This window comes from Rutidosis leptorrhynchoides, chromosome 9 (assembly GCF_046630445.1).
Source record: "Rutidosis leptorrhynchoides isolate AG116_Rl617_1_P2 chromosome 9, CSIRO_AGI_Rlap_v1, whole genome shotgun sequence".
NCBI lineage: Eukaryota > Viridiplantae > Streptophyta > Magnoliopsida > Asterales > Asteraceae > Rutidosis > Rutidosis leptorrhynchoides.
In genome coordinates, this window is record NC_092341.1 from 279,332,501 (window position 1) to 279,347,258 (window position 14,758).

Here is a 14,758-nt window from a genome sequence, read left to right on the forward strand (position 1 = left end):
CTTTTCAGAGAGTCAAAGATCAACGAAGTTACTGGTAAGTTTACTGCTAATGTGGTGGGAAATAAATGGTTCTCCATAACGAAGGCGAAAAGACAACGTATATATCAAGGTTATAATAAGGCTAGTCCGACTGAAAAGTCGAAGTTGACTTGCTGGAGCTGTGACAAAATTTGCTACCTTGGAAAGGGATTGTAAAGTTATTTTGGGTAATAATAACGCTAAAGGAATTAGCACATCTACGTGTTAAACGTTTACTCAGGTTCGGAGTATTTTCAGGTGCATAACTATATGCATCAATCCTTTCTTCCGTAGATGAAGTGCAGTTGGTTCATCCTCTCGATTGAGGTGTTTTCAAGAATTACGAAAGGTTTGAACGCAGATTGTAATCGTCAAGATACAAATGAGGTTTAAGATGAAATCAAGTGGCAAACTTGAAGAATTGTTTAGTTTCATATGTTATAATCAATATTTTAATTCATTTTAATTGTCCAATCTTGGTAGTCCACAGTTAGCAGTCCACAGTCACTAACTCAATAATTCATATATAGTTTATAATATTCTAATTAAATAATACGTATCGTGACCCGTGTACATGTCTCAGACTCGATCACAACTCAAATTATATATATTATTGTAGAATCAACCTCAACCCTGTATAGCTAACTCGACCATTACTGCATATAGAGTGTCTATGGTTATTCCAAATAATATGTATAGATGCGTCGATATGATATGTCAAAACCTTGTATACGTGTCCCGATATTTAAAGTGCGTAAAATAAATAACAAAAATTAAATGACGATAAATAAAGTGCGTAAAGTAAATAACAGAAATTAAATGACGATAAATAAAATTACGATAATTATATTGCGATAAATAAATTGCGATAAATAAAATGTAATCAGTTAGCTAGGAACAGTTAGCTAGGATTTTGTTAGCGTGGATTCTTAACAAAATTTTCTCATGGTTAATTTGTTTGTTTCTAACAAATTTTATTTTTGTCCAATGTTTTTTTTTTCATTATGCCACTTGTTGGATTCTGATAGATCAAAATCCAAATATGAAATTGAATGAAAAGGGTTATTCTACGGTGAACGAATACGTATATCGGTGGTTGTAAATAGGATAGTAAATGACTGTTGAATCAGCTTCGAAGAATGTACAGTGTAACTTATTAAGGTGAAATCTAAATATTCCTCGGGTATTACCTACCGATTAAAATATTTTTACCATTAACAGTTTGTATGAAACAATTTTTAATTACCATCTTTATGAAAATATATATACATATATATTTTCTTCAGATATAATCATGGATTTAATGAGTTAATATGATATTAAGCTCATTTGATTTTCGGTTAGCACTAGAATACATAATCTCAAAACATTAGAGATTACATAATCGTCATGACGAACGAAGATAAATGAGGTATAACGATACGTAGAGCGAAGATAATCGATGTAGGATGTCATGTAGTACGATGATTATGCTGGAGGTACAGAATGAGATGTTGAGGCATGGATTGTTGATGGTACATGTGTGTTGTTACTGATGATATTGTTGGTGTCGGTGATGTTGCTGAAGCTGGTAAATTTTGCACCATATTCTCCAAATTGATTACTCGAGCGCGAAGTTCGTTGACTTCTTCATTATTCCGGGATGATTGTCGGTCAGAATGAGCGGATGAATAAGATCTAGAATTCGAGATAGTATATAATCATGACGAGGTACTCTGGAAATGAGAGAGAAAATGGTATTACGAGCAGGTTCGCCGGTAAGTGCTTCAGGTTCTTCGTCAAGAGGGAAATTTGGTTGGTGGAAAGTATCGCATTCTTCTCGTCTCCATTGATTGAGTCGACTACGAACTCAGCCCCAATTAATCTAGAATTGATGATGGCTGATTGGTTGATTCATTCCGGTGACGCTATTTCCGGAGCTTAGGTGAACATCCATGTCAGAATAGCTGTCGGAATAACTATCGGAATAACTATCGGAATCTGAGGACTCGAACTGGTTGAGGGATTCATCTCGTACGATCAGATGAAGGAATTTCGATAAGAAATAGATTATAGGATGTAGATTAGTACCCTGCAATACATAATTTACATATGCATATATAATACTAAAATCCCATAAGTTACGAAAGAATCTATGGAAGCTGTCAGGCAAAGGTAACAATAACAGATACGCTAATATATGGATTTTGTCTATACATTATTCATGCAATCAATGCAATAAGATGTGTCTAGACTAAGAATGATAAGCAAGTGATTCCCAAAGAATGATAAGCACATGATTTTTGACTAGAAATGATAAGCAAAACTTTTGACATGCAGACACGGTCGAAGTCCAGACTCACTAATGCATCTAAACAACTATTAGTTAGACACACTAATGCAAGACCTGGTTCGCTAAGACCACCGCTCTGATACCAACTCTAATGACCCGTCCTAATCCATCTGGATGAATACATTACATTTGGTTACATAGCGAGGTACTTGACCTCTATATGATACATTTTACAAACATTGCATTCGTTTTTTAAAAGACAAACATTCACTACATCGAAAGTTGACGGCATGTATACCATTTCATAATATATCCAACTATAATTGACTTAATAATAATCTTGATGAACTCAATGACTCGAATGCAACGTCTTATGAAATATGTCATGAATGACTCCAAGTAATATCTCTAAAATGAGCAAATGCACAGCGGAAGATTTCTTTCATACCTGAGAATAAACATGCTTTAAAGTGTCAACCAAAAGGTTGGTGAGTTCATTAGTTTATCATAACAATCATTTCCATAGTTTTAATAGACCACAAGATTTCATTTCCATTTCTCATAAATATACGTCCCATATATAGAGACAAAAATCATTCATATGGTGAACACCTAGTAACCGACATTAACAAGATGCATATAAGAATATCCCCTATCATTCCGGGAAATCCTTCGGACATGATAAAAATGAATTCGAAGTACTAAAGCATCCGGTACTTTGGATGGGGTTCGGTAGGCCCAATAGATCTATCTTTAGGATTCACGTCAATTAGTAGATCGGTTTACTAATTCTTAGGTTACCAAGCAAAAGGGGCATATTCGGCTTCGATCATTCACCCACATAATGTAGTTTCAATTACTTGTGTCTATTTCGTAAAACGGTTATAAAATTTGCGCATGTATTCTCAGCCCAAAAATATAAAGGGTAAAAAGGCAAATGAAACTCACACTTCAATATTTTGTAGTAAAAATATTCATACGACGAAACTGAACAAAGCAGGGTTGGCCTCGGATTCACGAACCTATATCAGTTATATATATATTAAAACATATAATTGTAATCGAACGAATTTATATTATTAGTAATATACTTGTTATCTTAGTAAGTTATATGTTATATGTTTTTAATATAGTTTTAGTAATAAAAAAATAAATGATAATTTTAACAATAATGATAATAAAGTAAAAAAAATTGTGTTATTTTCACCATAAAAATTATAATTTTAATAATAACCCTTAATACCAATAATACTTATTAATATTACTTAATGTTAATAATAAAAATAGTATTAATGATATTAATAGTTATAATATTGATGATAATAATAATAATAATAATAATAATAATAATAATAATAATAATAATAATAATAATAATAATAATAATAATAATAATAATAATAATAATAATAATAATAATAACATTGGTAATAATACTTAATATTAAGAATGAGACTACCTTACTTAAGTTTGTAGCTCCTTTGAAGGAAATAAAAATAATGTCAGTGCCCAGTCTCGAACTCGCGACCTCTCATTAATCTGACACACACCCAAACCATCCCAGCTAATCTATTTTTCCTGATCATATTCGTTCCTATATCTATATATCCCTTAATAGCTTGTTTCTTCTTCTCCTTCATGTATATAAAAAAAAATATGCTACACACCAGGATTGAACTTGTGACCTCTCGCTTAACATCCACATGCCTAACCAGTCTTCTGTCGATAGCTTATCTATTTTGATTACCGGATTAAATCCTCTTAATCGATCTACGTCTGACTTTCTTCTTCTCCTTCTATCCCTCATCGTGGATCATCTTACTCTAAATCAAAGTTTACAAAAGCTTAAAGGACCGTAGCAGTTTCAGCCTATCCGAAGCCCATTTTCAATACTCAATTATCTAAAGATCAAACTAAACGTCTGCTAATCCTCGGCCTAATAAGCAAGTATATGGCTAAATCTTAAGCCCATTATTTATTGTTGTGTTAACTGTACGATTTTTGCAAAAAGGTAATTCAAGAAAAGCAGCAGCGAATTTCCAATCACATCGTCCCACCTTTCCTCTTTCATTTTCCTTATCATCGCTTATTATGATTCCACCATAATCATGTTATCATCATCATGATATTCACTAACCCTAATGATAACATTAATAATGTCTTTACTAACCTTTAATACTTATATGAAAAAGGGAGCAAGTGGTTGCTTGTTTTCGGCCCACATCATGAAAGAAAACCGAAATAATACATGGGTCATCACTATCACTCGATCCCCTTTTGCTTTAATTAATCCAACGTATTCTTCCACTAAATATTGTCATAATTATTTAACTAAAAAAAAAACGTCCCAAAGTATTTTACTTGTCGGCCATGGAAATTATTTCCTTGCTCCCACTTGTATGACTTTTTGGATAATAATATCCTATATAACTATGTTGCCCATTCATTAACATAAGTTATCTTTCATGTTTTATTACATACCAAAAACAAGAAAAATGAATCAGTAAAAGATATGAGGATGGTGGCGGTTAGTGGTGTTTGAAGTTCATGGTAATGAGGTGATGGTTTTCGTGAGGTTGTTGATGAAGAAAGGAAAAGAAAACACGGTTTTTGCAATAAGTAAGGATATAAACAATTTGAGGGGTTGTTGAAATATTTAGGTTTCGACAGAAATCATCACGACAGTAGCATTTTTGAGTTGGTTGTTTTTAATTTGTGAAGTTTCCTAGTCAAGAAAATAGTAATGACTACATGTGTGGTTATGGGTTGGAGAAAAGGGTGGCGGTTGTAAATGGGTTTTTAATGGTGATGATTCAGTGGAGGTGGTGGTATTAATGATATAACGAAAAATGGCGTGTAGTGGTGGTCGATGGAAATAATGGAAGGTGGTGATCACGATGGTGGTGCAAGGTGGTTACAAGTGGTGTGTTGTGGTGGCCGATGACAAGTTGTAGCTGGGTTTGTATTAGTAGTGATGGCGAGTGGATAGATGGTTTACAACGAAACAGAAATTAAAGAGCAGGTGCATTGTGGGTTTTGTTGATCGAAGGTGTGTCGGTATTTGAAGATCATGGTGTTGTTGATGATGTGGTGTTTCTTGGTGGCTCGATGACGGATGAAGATAGTTATCATTGATAATTGATGTGGATAATGAAATGAAGTTGGAATGAATGAGTTATAACACAAATTGATCATGCATTATGTAATAATTCAGTAGACAAGGATTATTATTATCGGGTACAGAAATATAAAAAAAATAGAATGAGAAATCGATGGTTAACGGATTTTGTCTGTGTTCTTGTGTTTGAATCTCTAATTGGTACGATCAGAACACAGGAAATCAATTTACATAAAGTTTGAAAAGGATTGCAAACTGAATTTGACTTTCTTCAGTATAATTACGTAATTATCAATATTTATATATATATATATATATATATATATATATATATATATATATATATATATGTAATTGAACATGTACGTACTGTATTCAGTATATGTATATGTATATGTATCTGAATACGACCTGAATTATTAAATATATCCTTGTATTAATAATAATATTATTACTAATAATAAGTTTATAAATAATAATCATAAAATTAATAATAATGATAATAATATCATTAATTCTAGTAATTAATAATTAATAACTAAATAATTTAATAATAATAATATTAACAAGAGTAATAACAATAATAAAATCATAAAACTATGATAATAATAATATTTGTGGTGATACTAAATAATATTAGTTATATTAATATTATTTATGATAATAATAATATCAATAACAATGATATAATAACTTATACATATCATATTATGTGTATATATATATATATATATATATATATATATATATATATATATATATATATATATATATATATATATATATATATATATATATATATATGTATGTATATATATCTTTATATCTTATATTAGAATTGATATTACAATTATTAATGTTAATAATAACATCAATAATAATATTGAATGTAATGATCATAATATCGTTAATAACCATAATATTAACTATAATACTACTATATCAATCTATATATACCATGTTCGCATCTATAGATTATAAATAACAATACTGTTGATATTAGTATAATATTATTATAACAATTATATTTATACTTATATTATACATAATATATATATATGTATCATTACTTATGTAATACATAATATATTGCATATTAACTTCTATTGAATATTTTTATTAATACATTATAAATATATTATAATATATTATCTATCATACATAAAATATTTATAGTTTTATTTTTGATAACAACTTTTTATCTTGTATAATATTTTACGTAATTAACTCAATTGATTAAGTTGTATTTTGATTTATTATTGAAACTGCTATTATATATATATATATATATATATATATATATATATATATATATATATATATACACACACACACACACACATATATATAACTAATTATAACAATCGTTCGTGAATCGTCGAGCATAGTCAAAGGGTTACATGAAAATAGTTCCAATATTTTGAGATTCAATATTACAGACTTTTCTTATCGTGTCGAAATCATATTAAGATCAAGTTTAAATTTGGTCAGAAATTTCCGGGTCATCACACTAACGAAGACCAAATTAAATAAACAAACCAATTATGTGACCTTTGTCACAAAATGGTCTTAACCTAACACTCAAATAATTATAAATATATTGCTAAAATTAAAACATATAAACTACACTTAATCAAATTCTAAGGGCAAAATAGTAATCTTACAGCTAGGCCCGGTCCAAGGGTGTTACAAATCCACCGTCCTTAAGAATAATTCATCCTCGAAATCTGGTCAAGGTCAAACAAATGAGGGTAGAGTGCTCTCATTAACTCCTCGGTTTCCCAAGTCATGTTGGCACCTAAACTGTGATATCACTCAACTAAAACCATTGGAATCTACTTCTTCTTGAGCTTGGTGATCTTCCGGTCAATCACGCTTATTGGTTCTTCCACAAGTTTCTTAGTCAAATAAACTTTCAAGTCCTTTAATGAAAGAAGTTGACTTCCATCCCCGACTCTACATTTTCTCAAGTAACACACATTAAACTTGTTGTGAATCCCGGAAAATTCAGATGGAAGATCTAGGATTACGGTTTGATCATTCAAAATTTATGGAATCAAGATAGGTCCAATGAATCCTGGTGCTAATTTTCCTCGTTTACCAAACCGTATAACGCCCTTCCAAGGTGAAACCTTCAAGTAAACACGTTCTCCAACTGAGAAAGTTACCGATCGTCATCGCGGATCAGCATACATTTTATGTCAATCTCTAGCAGCTTTTAACTTTTCAAGTGCAATTGCAACTTTTTCAGTTGTTATCCGAACAATTTCGGGACCTGCAAAGTTCTTCTCACATGCTTCTAACCAACAAGTAGGAGTTCCACATTTGCGACTACATCATCTAATACGGCGGCATTCCGATACTTGAACGATACAAATTATTGTAAGAAAATTCTATCAATGGAAGATGTAAATCCCAAGAATCACCATATTCCAATACACACACTCTTAACATATCCTTGAGTGTTTGAATAATTCGTTCACTCTGAGCGTCTGTCTGCGGATGATACGTTGTACTTAGTTTCAAACGTGTACCTAAATTCTGTTGCAAACTATTCTAGAAGCTCGATACAAATCTAGTATCTTTGTTGAAAACTACAGACAACGGTACACCATGTCTGCTGATTATTTCTTTCAAGCACAAATATTCTAAATCACTTAAAGAAGTTGTTTCACGCGTAGCTAAGAAATGAGCACTCTTAGTCAGTCGATCCACTATCACTAATATAATATCGTGTCCTTTTTGGGTTTAAGGTAACTTGGTTACAAAGTCTATCGTAACGTAACATCTTGTCTTAACTTCTTTAGTTACCTGAGACAAAACATGCTTAAAAATGTCAATACAATGGTTGATTAAGTTCATAGGTTTATTAAAACAGTAAGTTTGTGGATCACAAGATTTAGAAAAAATTGAAGTTGGGCATTAGTCATCGCTACGTTGCCAGTTCCTTTATTGTTTGATCCTCGAGCCATGTTTCTTCAAAACATAGTTAAGTCGCTGTTAGTTCAAACAACTATTGGAAGAATTGCAACATAATTTAGACACATCAGATCAATTAGCAACATAGTGCAGGAGAGATAGACAAGTCCACAATAATGAAATTCTTGATTTTGTTATAATATATTGAGAATGAAATTCCCATCATACAAGAATTCTAAACAATAATAATCAGTCATAGCCTGCCTAGTAGTCCAAAAAACTAAATGCGAAAAGATAAACATTTTATTTGGTGAACATAGGATTAGTTGGGACTGGGAGATGGTTTCTTTGTTTCCTTGACCAAGTCGCGAATGTACTACTTCCTCATCTCCATGTCGTGCTCCATATGGTCTTGACCATTTTCAATTCCAACTAGTCGATTCATGTAGATGCAAACCACTTTCTTCAACCTCATGCCATCCCTATTGATTTATCCCCTGGACCTATTCTGATTCTTAATTATCTGTTTCTACGCTGTTCCTGCCTTAAAGTTCCAAAGGTCAGCTCTCACCATCGCATGCATTCACATAAAAGATAGGTACATATGTGGTTGTTGAATTAAGTTTCTTAGTAGAAGTCCTAGGAATATCATTCACGACTGGTTCTTTAGGTTGTTTTCACTTAAGAGAGCGAACTTCAAATGCAGGAGGTGGAGATTCAAGTTACTCAGCTTCGGATAGCTCATCCTCAGGTTCTTATTCAGAAGACTCATACTCATACACATGAATTTCCTCTTTTGATGAGTCGCTTTCGCACTCAGCAGGGTTCATCCATTCGGGGGTACCCATGGGATGATACTCGAGTGAATGAACAGGACTAGACCTAATCATGACACATTCATCTTCGGAGTCGGATATGATAATAGGGTTTAAGTTTGACATCTTAATCTTGAAAGAATATCAAATTTCAGTATAAGGGAGGGAACATAAGGCATGCATACATTTGGTAGCCTAAATATGAACGAGTAAAAGCAAACACATAAGTATGAAAAACAAATAGACATTTTATGTTTATAAGTATAAAGAAGCCATAAGTAAGCCTACGTTTGTTCGTTTTAACCATTTTGGAAATTGAAACAACTCGTATAACAATTTTCAAAGCTATCAAATAAGCCAGGATAGACAGCCAGGTAGACTACAGGCCAGGATCCTTTTGGTCAAGACTAAGTCATGACTTTTCAGAAAATCCAACAAACGTTATCCCATAATAGTCATTTCTAGACATCATCCACTTGATCGTAAGTAGCGATGAAATTTATTGAGTGAATTGTAACAATTTACATAGGCCAGGAGTGAACGTAACGCATGTAAAACATGTAGACAAATGTTACAGTCTGGATTCGTTAAACCTTTATAACTACTCAAGTAAGACACACTTAATGCAACCTGGTTCTCTATAATAAACAAGGCCTTGATACCAATTTATCACACCCCCAAAAGTGGTCCCTAGGTAGTTGTGACATTTCGTAACCACAAGGTGAAATAACGAGAACGACCTCTAAATGAGACGTTTTAAAAAGACATTTATTGCAGCGGAAAAAGTAAAATTCAATAGTTAATTACAATCCAAAATTAAATAAATTAATGCATAATGTTTTAAAGCTAAATAAATATGATGTAGCTAAATGCAGACACCACATAGCCAAGCAACGTAACATCTTGTTCTAACAGCTTTAGTTACATGAGACAAAACATGTTTAAAAATGTCAACACAATGGTTGAGTATCAAAGGTTTATTAAAAGAATAACTTTGTGGACCACAAGATTTGAATAACAAAAGTGATATAACAATATCAAAAAGTATGATATAACAAGATTTGATATGACGCTTTGTTCTTGTCATCGTAATCATTTTTATGTAACCACTTGGCCAACTGTCAAAGGATAGAGATGTTAAACCCAATAGGTCTATTCATAATAACTAAGATTACATAAACCAGTAATTGACAATATTAATGTAGGGATTGCGCATTTGTAAAAACATGTTTAAAGTAAACTCATGTATAACATAAAGTTTGAGCACTTGTATCCAACACGTAAAACTGTTCAAATCAAGCATATGTCTCACCCCAAGTATAAAACATTAAAAAGAGTAAAATTGGGGCTATGAAAACTCATCTTAAAAGTAAAGCTAATTCAATAAGTGCACAAAGATTAGTAATGAAGTCCGAAGCATTTAACCTAGTAAAAGGATTTGGTCAGTGGTCATTCATCATCATAATTATTATTGTTTACGTTATATGTATATAGTTATATATATATATATATATATATATATATATATATATATATATATATATATATATATATATATATATATATATATTGTTTGTATATAAATATCATATGTTTAATATTTATAAATTATTATAATACAATTAGGTTTAAGAAAACTAATTATTATTAATATGTTATAATTATACAATAAAATCAATAGATATTAAGGTTTTGAGTGTAGAAAACAACGTTTAATTAACTTTCGCAGAAACAGAGACGACGCACCTATTTGTGTTTCGTTGCACCACACTATTAACTAGTGTGCCACATCGTTACGGGGTTGTGATGCACCACATCAACAAACCGATGCGCTGCATCGTCTTGCATGCACGCATGCAAGTTGACGTAGTAGTGTGCCGCACTAAAAAGGTGTTGCGCCGCACCATTGTGCAGAAATCGAAACTGGTTTGACGTGCTTTTATGGTTTCGATTTTAGGGTTAAAAAATGAATTATTTTATTAGTTTTAACCAAAACAATATATTCAAACATATTAAATCATAATAATAGTATAGTATTGATTTAAAAAGATTAGGGTTTACTTCATACATTCGAACGAAAAAGATGAATGAGCTTGATTGGATGGTGGTGAATGTCGACTAAGTCGCTGATGGTGATGATTGTACTGGTCGACGACAGAGAGAGGGATTGAATTAATAAATTTCTGAGGTTATGGCCTCTATTTATAGGATAAAAATTATGATATGAGTTTAGAGTTAGAGTAGGGCTCAAGTTAGGTTTCAGAGATGATAAGACAGAATTATTCTTGAAATATTCTTAGAGCTAAAGTTTCAAGAAGATTTGATAAAATCTTATTTTATAATTTTATTTATTTATTTATTATTTTACTTTATTTTTTCGTCAATTTATATATATATATATATATATATATATATATATATATATATATATATATATATATATATATATATTAGTCCTCGAACAGTTAGGTTCGTTAATTCTTTTTATTAAGTTTATGATGATGACCACGATCGTTAAACGGACAACTAAATTATCCTTAGTTTCGTTAGTCACTACATGACCAACTCTCGGTATCCTAACCGGAAATGTTTAAAGTTCGTTGCTTCGAATAGCCTAGGACTAAATCCTAGTAAAAGTTATAACTTAACTTAACGGTCGTTAACTACTTAGCGAAAAACATAATGGAAAAAGCTAGATAATTATAATTGGAACCTGCAGCACCAAAAAATGCATGTCATACCCACACATCATATGAAGCAACAGTTTCAAGTACGGTCGTCAGATGTTTTTGATGATACTAGTGAACTGGCCTTTCCATGTAGTCAGACAATTCTTCCATTGCCAGTGCATGCAATTGATGCTTCAAAGCATCCCCCTAAAACCATGTTTTTATTCACGTGTTTCGCAAACTCTCTCAATATCTTGTATCGTTAGTTTTCTCAAATACTCTCGTTTGTACAAATCCGTCACACACATACAAAATTTGTCTAAACGCAGGGCTGCTGCTTTCTCACTCATTTGAAAATACTCGCCAGACATATCATTCATTTTACCGTACGTTAATGGACGTATTGCGGATGTATACTTTTCTAAGATGTTAAAACCAATACGACCAATTGCGTCGGATTTTTGTTCAAAAAATGTGGAATGTTGCGGTAAAGGATCACTAGAGTAAACAAGAATACCTTGTACGATGCGTAGAAATAATTGGTTATGCATTCTAAAAGACCTTTTAAATCTATATGGAAGATATCTAGGCTCCTCAACAAAGTAGTCATCTCATAGTTGTTGTGCTGCACCTTCACGGTCTCTATGAATATAGATTCGTTCTCGTTGGGGTCTTTCAGTAGGACCTTCACCGGCTTCTCGATCCAGCTCACCGGTGTATGTTTCCATCAAATTAAATAATAATCCGTCATCCGACAAATCATCATAAACAGCTGTAAGCGAATTCATGTGAAAAAAGTTTGAGAAATTTGTTAAAAGGTTGGAGAGAAAAGATCGAATTTTGTGAAAAATGTATTGAGTTGTGTTGGCATATATAGTTGGAAATTATTATTATTATTATTATTATTATTATTATTATTATTATTATTATTATTATTATTATTATTATTATTATTATTATTATTATTATTATTATTATTATTATTATTATTATTATTATTATTATTATTCATTTTCTCTAGCATTCCTTTTGTTTCGTTCTTTTCGTTCTTTCGTTCTCTCGTCATTTTCTTTTGTTTCGTTCATTTCTTCATCAATTACTGATTTTTGAAAACAAATTTGAAGCTTACAGAATATAAATATGGTTTTATTTGGATTAAATTGAAGGCCGCTTTTCGTGTGTCATCTAAGATTGATTTCCATTATCAACAAAATGGACCTCAACGAATTGCACATGGTCCGCAAACTTTGTTCTTTACCAATTGAAAGATCAAACCATTGTGATGTTGTTTCGGAGGTTGGCTGTTCTTGAAGAGAGAACTCAATTTGTTTCAGAATGGGAATTAGGGTTAATGAGAATGGGGTGAAGTGCGTAAATGAGATGAATGACGTGACCCCTATTCCTATCACATACTCCCGTAATTTTTATTGGCTCAAGGGTATGATGGGAAGTTTTATGTGACTGAATTTAATTATAAGGTTATAGATTGATCCAATGGTTATCAAGCAAGGGTAACGGAGGTCATTTTTTTTTATCTAAGGGTCCAAATTTAATAATGCTAAAAAAGTATATCTCTATTTTTCTTTTCTTTTCTTTTAATGTATAGTATAGATATAGATATAGATAGATATAGATATAGATATAGATTATTATTATTATTATTATTATTATTATTATTATTATTATTATTATTATTATTATTATTATTATTATTATTATTATTATTATTATTATCATCATTATCATTATCATTATTATTATTATTATTATTATTATTATTATTATTATTATTATTATTATTATTATTATTATTATTATTATTATTATTATTATTATTATTATTATTATTATTATTATTATTATTATAGCAGATGTATAGCCGTTATTATATTTATTACATTTATATTTTATTTTATTTCATAACTTTCAAATTCAAGGTTTGGCCAATAAGAATCTGACAAGTGACTTGCGCGACACGTTCTTCTCCATACCACCACCAAGCACGCTGTCATTTTTACCCCGAACATGATGCTTTAAAAGTAGTCTAAATAATAAAATACATATACATAACATTTAAATAAATAATAAAATACATATACATAACATTTAAAGTGCATTGGAGTACTATATTGTAATTACCATAATTTTCTTATTTTGTTATTACTATAAAGATATTTAAAGTATATTACTGTAAATGAGATTTTGATTTGCTTTGCTTTTGTGAAGGTTAAAAAAATTATGGTTTTTGAATTTGGGTAAAAGTAGAAGATGAAGTTAAAGGGAGATAATGACAAAAATACCTCAAATGAGGAGCACATAAGAGTTAATGTCACAGATCTAACGTCCTTCAAGGTTAATTAAGGCTTTGTTCCCAAGTTGAAAATTGAATGAAAAATGAAATAAAGGGGAAGAGAAATTTAAAGAAATGGTGTTCTTAAGTTTTATGTTGGAGAGAAGGGAAAAGATTTGGAAGTGTTATTTGGTCTAATTTCTCTTCCACTGATTCCTTCCAATTTGGACGGATTCACTTTCTCCCCCTTTCATTTCATTCTCTTTCCTTCAATTGAATACTCTGGAACACAACCTAAGGTCATTCGTGCAATTTTGATCAAACATTAGGGACCAATAGAGTAAGTAAGTCGAATTTAATTTGATTATAGTTTTTGATTCGGTAGCGATGAAGAAGGTAGTGAATGGGAAAGGAAAAATGTCGAAAATACCCTCACATGTTCGGCACATGACTGGATTTGAATGAATGAATTAATGTTTGTTAGTGAAAGAAACTGTTCTTGAGTGAACAGAACTAACCATGATTAAATAAAAGTTTAAGTACAAAATTTGATGTTTGTGACAATGTATACGTACTATCCTTGAAGTTTAGTCTAAAAAAAACTATGGAGTATCTATTTTAAATCGATTAAATACCCCGTAATAACGTCAAAATTTA